We start from the raw sequence: 12,673 nt of genomic DNA, 5'->3' as shown, positions 1-12,673 counted from the left end.
TAGGAATGTAATATGTCTGTAATATGTACGTAATATGTAATATGTTTTAGGATACTTTATTTGTTTGTTAGGATAATTTAAGGAATCGTGCAGTAGTTAAAACCTATAGACTTAAATTGCAATTTTATGATGCAAGTTTGTTTTTCTCTATGAAGATCTGTAGCTTCACTTCACCTCACGTTATCTTTAAATCTATCTCTCACTTTTACTGCATCTTTTTCTTTAATTTGTATTTATGCGTGCTAGTATCGAGATTCGATCTGACAAGTATTGCGTGCGACCAGTTGTAAAAAGTTGTAAATATATTTTTATTTTATTACTAACTTTTTAAAACTCAATACTATTCTTGATACCTACCGGTAGTGCCACGGACGCACTTTTTTATAGTTGTGTGTCTTAGTTTTTTTTCTTACTATCTTTGGGACATCCATAAAATAGGTCTTTACCATAGGGTCATTTATGTATGTATGGCTGACACTAAATTTGAAATTCAACCGAATTTTATTTAAAAAACAAGGGCCTCTGTTTTCAGGTTTCGTCATCTATTTATTGATTAGTGAAAAATTACCTCTAAAAAGTCATGGTAACTGGTTGATGGTCCAGTGCCGGTATAATTCGTCAAAACTTCTTACCAAATAGCATCAGTATTACTGCGGATGTGTACTGTGAGGAAAGAACTGGATATAATGATTGAAGCCTTGGTTAATCGCTCGTCCTATCTACACGATAACACTTGACCTTATACGGCAAAACAGATGGCTTATAAGCTACAAGAGTTGGAAGTTTTGCGTCATCCACCGTACTTAACAGACCTCTATTTTTTGAAAAGTTTGGACAACTTCTTGCTGAGACAAAATTCAATACGCGAAAGGCAGTGCAAAATTTCTTTGAAGAATTCTAGAATGCTCTCCTACCTTCAAGAGGAGCGTTGAAAAATTACCTCTGTGCTGACAGTGACGCTTCGATACCATGGGTGTATTTGATCTATAGAAATAAAAATAATAATTATAAAAACTTTTCTTTCAGGCTTTTCAGACTATGTGCATATTAAATGGCAATCCAATATTCATCTTTGTCGTATCATTCTTGTCAGAGCTTGTCGTCATTCAGTATCATTGCTGTAGGAAAATGCTATGCGCCAATATTATTACCCAATGTTAGAATAATTAAATCAAAAACAAACAAAAAAAAATACACGCGCATTTGCTTCCTGACTCGCCGAGAACAGATCCTACGTTTATTTTGTATTCATTATATAAAATCCACGGCAGGACATCATCTAAGCGAATTAGACCTACATTTAAAAGGAACAGAGAACTTGTAAAATGAAATTTTCGCAACATAAAGTGGCTGAAACGATGTAACGACAGAGAGTCGAGAGCGAGGCTAAGCGTGGCGGGTTTTCGTCCTCGTGTTTCTTAATAAATTATGAATATTTACCGTCACGTTACGGTTTACTAAGACATAATTATTTTAATCTGACTCTAAGACGGCCATTTTGCGTAATGAATGCTAAAGGAGTGGGCTACGCGGTAGGGGTAAGGAATTTTTGTGTACGAGACTAAAGTTAATTTAAATGGCTTCACGTGTTTCACTTTTATCAGTTTTGACAAAATAGGTAATAAATCTATATATGAAAATGAATTGCTGCTCATTACTCTCGCTAAAACTCGAGAACGGCTGGACTGATTTGGCTAATTTTGGTCTTGAATTATTTTTGGAAGTCCAGAGAAAGTTTAAAAGGTAGATAGAAGGATAGGATAGGAAAGATAGAAGGTAGATAGGTAGAAATATGAAAATGCTCGGAATTAAATAAAAATAACAATTTGGTTTTCCCTTTGATGTGTCCCCCGTCGGGCGGATTCCTTTTGTTTGTTTTAAGTTTATTTTATACAAAGGTTAGGTCTTTTATTTATCAGTTGAGGCACTACGAGGTCTGCTAGTTATTAATAAAAAATAAAAATAAATCCTGTTGTGTATTCAAGGCGTATACACAACCCATCTATTAAAATGGTAGTAGAATAGTGTTTTAATGGAAACCTTTACGAACACAGATAGCTGTTTATTTACAGTTGCGAAATTAATTAATAAATACTTTATATTAAGCATTAAAGCGGAAGATAAGTTTATCAACCTTCACATTCAATCTTCATATTTATCTACCGATATATTTCATTGTCCGAGATATTGTTATGATGTTGAAAGCGATATAAATAGGAGACATAGGTAATTAACAATTGATTTTTTTTATTTTAATTTTAAATTTAACAATATTAATCTAATAAAGATAGTTTTAAATTACAAATTCACATTTTCGTAAAAACAAACTGGAGTTTGTGAAAAGCTCAATTTACCAGTTTATTTACAAAATTCACTTCAATGGATTAGTTAAACAGTAATTAAATATGATTGATGTACATATTTTTACTTTAATTTAGCGTCTTTGCCAGAGGTAAGTACACTCAGTTGCGAAATGTACCTAATTTAAAGCTCCCCAGGTGCGGTGTCGGCTTGTGGCTTATAAGTACATCGAGATTTTAATTAAGAAAGCTTTGTAAGCCACATGAGGCAGGAGATGAAAAAAATACTTAACGTATTTATAAATCCCATAGGTATAAATTACACTCTCAATGACTTGCCTTAAATGTCGGCCACATGATTTTACTGTTACAAGACAGGCTTAATTCGACATTCATCCACAGTGCATATCCAGAGATCTTTTTTGCCACGTACCAGCCGGCTTTGGAATGAGCTCCTCTCCACGGTGTTTCCCGAGCCCTATGACATGTCCTTCTTCAAACGAGGCTTGTAGAGAGTATTAAACAGTAGGCAGCGGTTTGGCTCTGCCCCTGGCATTGCTGACGTAACCACTCATCATCAGGTGGGTTGTATGCTCGCCTGCCTATAGGGCAATAAAAAACAAAAAAAAACTTAATAATTACTGTAAATAAAATAAAAGTTTCACGTAAGTACCGCTTCAGAGACAATTAAGTAAATAAAGAGAGCAGAAGAAACGATATCTTATTCGCGCCGAGAGTCTCAAGCCGCAATTCGTGTAATTCCGCAGAAGCTGTTCATAATTAAACGTGCTTACCTCCCGTCCGAGCAGCGAAAGATTGAGTTCCATCAAATATGTAAGAGGATTTACCATGAAATCCTTTTTACGTCCACCGCGGACAGTTTTACGGAGGTCCGGTCTCGCTGTGGCTTTACGGCCTTATAAATTAGTGAAACTCTATTAGCAGGATGTTCGGCCAAACGAATTTGCGTTATCGCCTTGGCTGGGAGTGACGCGCGTCGCATAATAATGCCTCCGAAGATCGCTGAACTCACTGCTCGAGTAATTACTTCTTTAAACGAACCTGCTATTGGGGATACGATCGCTTCTGTCGGGGGCTATGCCGTTCCGATAATCGAGTTAGATGTGTACTTCTGCCTTTGTACCTTCTTAGAGTTCATTACGGTCGTTCCCGTCTCCATTCGAACGATAAATAGACGCTGTGACGAGTTTTTCTCTCTGATGAATTCAATAGTCTGCTCTGTTGTTGTTTGATACTGTTTGAGTTTTTAATCGGATACAATTCTTGTTGAATTGTTCAGAAGAATAGGATTCATTTATTACATGTTCCGATGTTTTTATGAACCTCACATAAATGATCAGCAATTTAGAATTATGTTCGTTTTTTTTTTTTGTGTTGTTTTGGTATCGTAAAAGAAACCTTGCGGTAAAAAATGTTGCTTAGCCATTGCAGAAGTACGAAGCTAGAGCTGCGTCAGCGTTCCTAGCACGACTTCAGCCTTGGTGACATTGATCTATAACATTGCTAGATATGATAAATAAAAATGGCCTTTTAACACAAATCAAAAAGTACAGGTCAGATCTTGATAAAATTTAAATGAGTCCGCATGAGAATAGCATTCACATAAGTTCTGAGATAATGATAATACATACTTAGCGCTGTTAACCGACTTTAAAAGAAGAAGGTGATCAATTGGATATATTTTCTGTCTGTTAGCTCTACATATTATATAATATACAGAAACTGACTGTCTTAGATCAATAAAATCTAATATTATTATAAATTTTTTTTATTGCTTAGATTCGTGAACGAGCTCACAGCCCACCTGGTGTTAAGTGGTCACTGGAACCCATAGACATCTAAAACGTAAATGCGCCACCCACCTTAAGATATAAGCTCTATGGTCTCAAGTATAGTTACGACAGCTACCCCACCCTTCAAACCGAAACGCATTACTGCTTCACGGCAGAAATAGGCAGGGCGGTGGTACCTACCCGCGCGGACTCACAAGAGGTCCCACCACCAGTAACCACCAATTAAAACAATTAATAAAATCCAAGACATCCAGTTTCTGTATATCGCTGCGACCAACAGTCGCCGTCGTCGTAAAGCCAAGATACGCGGGGCTCGTAAACTTAAACGCGGCTTACTGCATTTGTGGCCTGCTGCCATACGTTTGACCCGAACAAGCCAATGGATTATGGTAGTCGACAATATTGCGTGTACCTAACCCATGAAACCCTTTGTTTGAATATATGATTAATCTAATTATTGTTTAAGGCGTTTTGGGCGAGCTTTATTCGTTTAATGACGGAGTAGGTACGTGCAGTATGTGTTTACTTTAAAATATGGTCTTTGGAAGCTTTGTGTGCATATAAGTCTAAGCCGCAAAGCAGCCGCGTTGCGATCTTTGGTGGTCCCGTGGCGATTACTTTACTCATTGGCCGAGAGTCGGTTAGAACATGAAAATAAAATTTACACAAGTAAACAAATGCAAAATTTATTTATTAATTTCCTTGAAATAACTGCTTATCAATCACATGAGCCTAAAGATGTAAACTTTAATAAAAATAAAACTTAATTCCTTTCTAAAGGACAGTTTTAAATTTAGAACTTACACCGCCTCTTTGGGATCCCATGGATTAATCTTGAAGGTGTAGGGAATTAAAAAAAAACCTTCCAAAAATATCTGAATGCTATACGCCCCATTTAAATTTCCGCTCCTATAGGCGCTACGCAACGCTAACAAAACTGATGTTCTAATTAATACGCAAATGCTCTGAAAGTTGCTCCTTTCACCGTTATCATTGATGATATCATCGATGATTGATTTGATTTGATTTGATTTGATCAGTACTGTATCAATAGCTTAGTTAAGTCCTCATCTCCCGTTCGCTACCTTTGAACCCATTGAGGAACAAGAATTGACTACTGAAAAAGACGTGGATCTGGAGAAGGTCAGGTTAGGTACGAGTACGTATTCAGTGATTCAAGCTATTTTTTTAACTTTACGGCCCCGACAAATATGATCTTTAGCTTGCACATCCCTTCGCATTTTGGATAAACTTATACTCCCACACATGGTATAAGTATATTTACAATTGCAATTACGCGATGTATATTATCAATACGGCACTGGGCAACTCTTTACACGTGCAAACTTTACCAAAGGCAGAATGTCGTTATGGGCTACGTCATTTGGGGCCAAACTAGATGACAAACTGATGTGCCAATATTAACACAAAACGATTAGCCACATATGACGTCATAAGTTGTAACAGTTATAAATATTTCTATTTTTATTGCCCGTGTAGGCAGACGAGCATACGGTCCTGATGGTGAGTGATTACCGTCGCTAATGGAAATCATAAATGCCAGGGGCAGAGCCAAGCCTCTGCCTACCGTTTAAGTTTAGCTTAACGATTCACAAAGATACTGACTGAATCGTTTTAATTTGATTCAGGTTCCTTGAAAACTTTTAGAATATATTGCTGGTGTCCCATTGTTCAGTACGATCACGGTATATCGTGATAAACTCGTAATCTAGTTTATTAGGACGCCACTAATGTAACAATAGTTCATGGACAGCATTAGTTCCCGCAGTCAGGACCCCTGCCGACAGTCGATCACCTCCCACAGCTACTCGTGATCGCACTTTACTTTTATTGCCAATATTATCAATAGGAAGCAAGATTTATGTTTGTGTATACACTTATATTCAAGTGCTAGCAAATGTGAAATGTAGGAGAAGAAATATGCTGTGTGTGTGTGTGTGCTGTAAGATTTTGTTTATTTTCGTATAGGAACACAGGAAGGTTACATACATCGATTTAAATGCAGACCAGGGCACTGAAACTGTGATACTTTAAGACAATTTTTTTTTGTATTGATACTAGCGACATCTTGTAGCGAATGCCCCTAAACTAAATACGTTGTCAAAGTTAAGGCATTTAATTATTGTACAACTCAACTCAAAAAAAAATAATCATACAAGTCTTTATTTGTTAAAGAGAAATTGATTAAATTTTATCAATTTGTGGATTCTGAAAATTTACAAAATCCTTCATTAAAAAATAAAACATAGGATAGGTAAAATGTTACTGCCATCTACAGGAGCAATGAGAAACTAATCGAAGCGAAGCCATCTAGTGGCCGACGCCCGTAAATATTTTTGTTGAGTGCTTGAATTGCTTATCTATTACTAATTTCTGTGTACTATCTATGAGCAGACGCTCGTCTTATCGATAAGAGATACAATTCAGTTCCATGGAATTTAAGAAATTTTGTCTTGCCACAAACAAATATTAACATGAAATAGTGTAGAGTTCTATAACTATAGAAAAAAAAAATTGGTATTCATTATCAAAGTAAATGTATTAATTATTTACGTAAACCTATTTGGCTGTAAATGTACAATTCGTTTTGAGGAAAGCCTCTTTCTTTGTTCTAAAAATAAGGATTAAAATTTCCACCTTCCATTCCATAGATGGCGCTAGTTGGATCATTGTGTTAATTTTTTTTGGCTCAATCATTTTCATTCGACCATAAAATAACTATTTTTTTTAATTTAATATACTTTATATTTTATTCAGTGTTCGTTTCTATTGAAGTGAGTCATAAAAATTTAAGAGCACCGAAAGCTACATCCGTTGCCCTCCGACTTGGGGTTACATTACTTCCACATACGCGAGAAGTTACACAGTAAATCGCTGCTAAGTTCGAGCAACAAACAAAATATACCGTCAATAAATCGTAAAAGTAAGTTAGCGGCGGAGTCCCGTGCTCTTCATTCGCGAACCAAGTATAGACAGCAGTAAACCTCGTTGAATACATTTCTGTCACTGTAAAGAGAAAATATTTTGTTTTCAAGGAAAGTGCGAGCACATCATCATTACGGTGCGTAATTTTTTCGTATGTGCCATTCTCGTGCCTGTACTTTTATGCCTTCCCTCCATAAAGACAAAAGGGACTTTGAAGTAAAATCACGTACATTTTTTGCAACTTACTTAGGAGAGATTCAGCCCCTTGCCTTCCATGTTAATATTTTCTGGGAAAACATTGCGGGGACAACGCATGGAAATTACATTTAGATATTTGCTCACAGCGCGTACGTCTGAGTGTGGGAAGGGATATTATATTTTACGTGCATGGAATGTAATAAAATGTTTAGGACATTCCGTGAGGAGCTCGCCAAGGGTGCACGCATACATACTATCAATTTTTTTTTATTGATAATGAAAGAACGACTTCTCCTCGACCCTAAAACTAACACGAAATTCGTACTTCTCAGTAGTAACTGAAGTAATCTGTACTGTTTAAAACCAGTCGAATTAATTTAAATTATATTCGTTTCTATAATAATATTGGCGTAATAATATTGGCTGTTTATTGGTACGTGGAAGAATAGCACCACCCTATTTCTTTCTGTGGGTGTCGTAAAGATTAAGAGAATAGGCAACATCATCCTCTGAGTATTAGCGTAATGCGATAGCGAACCGGCCTTTACTTGTCGTTGGATGATATACACCCGTAGAGATAGATTCCACAATTAAGAGTTTAACCTCATGTCCGATGTTGTATTCACGTTGTGTTATCTATGGATTCCAGTAGCCTTAGTCCAAAATATAGTTCATAAATCTACGGAATAAAAAATTAAATAAAAGGTTACAGACAAACAAATTAATTCAATAAAGAGTAAATGAATTTAATAAATTTCAGTATTGTTCACTAGATAATTTGTTTTCGTTGTAATAATTAAATATAAGGATACTCGGTTTCAGAGAATCGCTCCCAATACAGAAATAAAGTGTAAAACCCAACGTAAACGATATGTGTTTGCTAAATTAACCACAATAATGTAAATATGCAGAGTATAATGCAGAGGTTAAGTTTAGTATATGTTGACTCACAAACGGACTTAAAGTGAAAGCAATTGGTGAAAGCAGAAACGTCTTGCAAACAAAATGCAAACAAAAGTCATTGTTGATGGAAGGCGGGGCATGTCGGAGTCGAACTGACTAAAACCTCCTGTCGCTCAACAACCCGCGTCCGAACCTCGCATGAGACAGAACCCATGAAAAGGCAAAGGAGGGAAAGTGAAGCGTTTAGTGCGGAGCACATCTCTCCCATCACCCTCCCCCTCGGGACGCCGGACCAGCGGTCGTCGGCGCCACGACCACCAGCCCTCTCGGTTGGCAGGCTATCCGGAGCCCGCCTAGATGGCGCCGGTTAGAATGGGTTATCCTACGGAATACCCCGCTGAGTCAGAACCAGCGTGGGTCGAGGATAGCCGACCTTCCATCACCCGGATGCTCTTGCGTAAAACGCGTGCAGAGCAGCTTGCACGTCGTCTTCTTAGGACCCCTTCGCCGGTCCCCAGACCGACATATGAAGGGGACCCGAAACACTTAGAGGGCCAGGGCTTGGGCGAGATCCGCCTAACTGGCCCCCGCTCGACGGCGGCGGGCTTGCGCGTCTCTCACGCGCCCCGCCGCCTCTTTCTGCGAGATGGTGCACTCGCAGAAGTCGAGCATCGCCTTCCACGACTCGTCGTCGCCGAGCATCGATGCCACAACACTCGGCAACGACAAGTCGTTTCCTATTTTTGCGACGAGGACACGGCGCCACCCCTCCCATGCGGGGCAGGCGACGAGCGTGTGCTCCGCCGTGTCCAAGTCGCAACCACAATGGTGGCACTCTGCCGTCGGCTCGGCTCCGATCCGGTGCAGGAACTCACCGAAGCAACCATGCAAAGTGAGCACCTGCGTGAGCCGGAAAGTGAGGCGTCCTCTGTCACGATTCACCCAATTCACAAGAACCGGACGAATCGCCTCGACGGTCCTACGACCAGCCGAAGGATCGGCCAGCCGTCTGGACCATGACTCCAGCACGGACCGCCGAGATTGGGCCCTCCGCGCTCTGACCACACGTGGGCTGGGACGTGCCACGCCCCGGACACGAAGGTCAGCCCGCCACTGATAGTCAGCAGCGAGCGCCTCCGCCTCCAGGACCCAAGGCGGCGTCCCAGCCAGTACACACGCCGCCTCGAAAGAGATGGTGTGATAACCACGGATGACCCTGACCGCGATGGTGCGTTGCGGCCGTTGCAGCAGCTTCGCTACCCCCACGGCCAGGGACTGGCCCCACACGGGCGCCCCGTATAGGGCCATTGATCGCACCATCCCTGTATAGAGACGGCGCGTCATCTGGTCAGGCCCCCCGACATTGGGAAGGAGCTGGCTTAACGCGCCGGCCACCCCCAACAAACGAGGGACCAGATTCTGAAAGTGAGCACGGAAGGTCCAACGACTGTCCAGAATGAGGCCGAGGTACTTCAACTGCACCCCGACCCCGATACGGACGCCTCCAACCACGATATGGGCATCGACAGGTGGTACTCTCCGGGCCTGTAGAACCACATGGCCTCGGATTTACTGAGCGCCACGTCAAGGCCCAATCTCCTGATTTTGCCGACGACATGCGCCACCCCAGCCGTAGCAAGACGGGCAGACTCAGCAAAACTCCCCCTCTGGGCCACGACCAACGTGTCGTCTGCGTAACAGATTACACTCAGGCCCGGGAGGAGGGCACCCCTCAGCACCCAGTCATACCCGATATTCCACAAAAGAGGGCCGAGCACCGACCCCTGTGGAACACTGCGCACGACCGGGAACCGGTGCACGATCCCACCGTGTCCGGTACACGTGACCGATCTGTCCTCCAAGTAGGAACCCACCAGCCGGCGAAGGTAGGGGGGCACTCCGTGTCGTTCCAGCGCCTCCCCTATCACGGACCAGGGCAGGGTGTTGAACGCATTGGCGATATCGAGTGACACCGCCAAAGCCACCCCACCCCCGGAGACGGCCTCATCCGAGAGGGCCCGCACGCGATGGATCGCGTCTACCGTTGAGCGGCCCTCTCGGAAGCCATACTGCTCCGCCGACAGATCGGGTCCCACCCTGACCAGATGCTGGATGATGCGGGCTGCCAGAATGCGTTCCAGCAGCTTGCCCACCTCATCCAGCAACACGAGTTAAATATCCTAGATTGCACTACAATTCAGTTATTTTGTATGGAGAATTGTTTTAGCAGAATTTCGCAGCATTGTATATGTATCTTCGAAGTCGTTAGTGTTTTAAATACGTTCTACTCAAAAGTACACATTTTTTTATTGCCCTTTTAGGCAGACGAGCATACGGCCCATCTGATGGTGAGTAGTTACCTTCGCCCATGGACTTCAGCAATGCCAGGGGCAGAGCCAAGCCGCTGCCTACCGCTTAATACTCTTCACAAACCTCTTATAAAGAAGGACATGTCATAGCGCTCTGGGAAATACCGTAGAGGGGAGCTCATTCCATAGCCGGATGGTAAGTGGCAAAAATTTTCCTTCTCTAATTCCCTACCCTAACCCCTAACACCTACTGATTATTTCCTCCTGTAACAGTATGCGTGCCGCTTTATATTTCAAACACTGCTCTAAAATGTATATATAGGTAATGCCGATTGAAATGTAAATGAAGAGCTCCATTTCTAACTTTCTTTTCCGAACCGAAATCTCATTAGCTTTTAATAAAGGAGTTTTTTTTTTCAAGTTTCGCGCGTTCGTGTTTTTCGTACTCTGTTTATTAATTTGTATAATGGAATAACGAAGTTGTAAATATGGTGATTTGATTAACGTGGAATTTTATATAACAATATACAAATTATTGCAACCTGTGTTTTTGGGTGCGTTAATTAATGGGTTTAATTAAGACATTGCTGTTAATACTTTGTCTGGTCTTTTAGTTTTATTTGAAGTCGTTTTGTTTTAAAATTAACAATTACAATTAAAATTAATGAGCTCGAAGTTCATAGTTCGATCAACTGCTGGATGTTTTTAAATAATTAACGCAGTGTGCATTTTACCGAAATGCAAAGTTAAATAAGTTTGTGGTGAATTTTGGACATCTTCTGCTAAATTCTCAGACTCCTACTGGTGGTAGGACCTCTTGTGAGTCCGCGCGGGTGGGGACCACCACCCTGCCTATTTCTGCCGTGAAGCAGTAATGCGTTTCGGTTTGAAGGGTGAGGAAGCCGTTAACTATACTGAGACCTTAGAAGTTAGAATATTTCAAGGTGGGTGGTGGCGCATTTACGATGTAGATGTCTGTGGGCTTCAGTAACCACTTAGCACCAGGTGGGCTGTGAACTCGTTCACTCACCAAAGTAAAGGTCTTTAAAATGTTGACATTTCCCTCTCATTCATAGTAGTATCCCTAGTTTCCTAAATAACTTCCACCGCCCCTGCTTAGTTTCCTATATGACCACTTTACTTTAGTAGAGAACCCGCAGTAGTCGAAATTCGACTATAATTCATTATAATTGTAAGTTTGTACACTATTATGATTGTATTTATACTTCTATAATCACAAATTTCGCCAAGACTACACTATAAAAAATATTAACAAAGACAAACAATATTTAATTTCAATTTGACAACAGACGTCAAGAACAAAAGTTTGCCAATAAATAGTATGCATGCGTGTGTGCGTCAAATACATGGTATGTAGTGTGTGTAATGTTTTCTTTATTGATTTAATGTATATTTTATGCATTATTTAAGAAAATATTAGCTTTGTGCACTTCTTCTATATATTCTCTATAAGTGTGGAAAATTTCATACTCCTCCGTCCGCGCAATTTTCGTAAAAAGGGATACAAAGTTTTTGCTTCACGTATTAATACCTATATATATATACCTATATAGATATACCACGATACAATTACGCGTTACGAGCCATACTCCTGTATTGGGCAAGGCTTGGAAGTCTTGGGGCCACTACTTATTATTGAATCTTAAAAATAAAAGCGTTACCATCCACTTGCATTTTTGTTAGATACCTATATTTCTAATGCTGTAATCAGACATAGACGCAGTGAGTGGTAGCCGTATTCGTAGTGAAGCTTAGCACATAACATCAGCGCGCTGAGTTTATCGGAAGCTCAAAGTGGGTCGCCATTTCGTAGCATTCATGCTATGACGATTCAGGCTCCGATAACAAGCAAAGCTCATCAGATGAGCTTTTCATCTTAATAAAAATCCTTATTCTTAACACAACTTCACACAGAAACATTGAAGTTTTATAGAAACTTAACTCCATAGTTTATCTATTTTTACTCTCACTCTCTTAAAGCTCACTTAATTAAAGCAGTTTTTTTTAAACTTGACTCCCGTAAAACGGGTTCACATCAAACAGATGGCTACAGACAACGTAGGTAAATTAACTCGAACAAATCCCATTTGAGTCCAGGGCAAGGGTTGTTTTGTTAGATGCACTGTGCCCTGTAATTGGGAAACGAAGTGTACTAATTGCGTCGTTCGGGTACGAATGCTCG

This window comes from Bombyx mandarina, chromosome 04, assembly GCF_030267445.1.
Source record: "Bombyx mandarina strain Sakado chromosome 04, ASM3026744v2".
Classification (NCBI taxonomy): domain Eukaryota; kingdom Metazoa; phylum Arthropoda; class Insecta; order Lepidoptera; family Bombycidae; genus Bombyx; species Bombyx mandarina.
Note: the sequence above shows the minus strand (reverse complement) of the source record.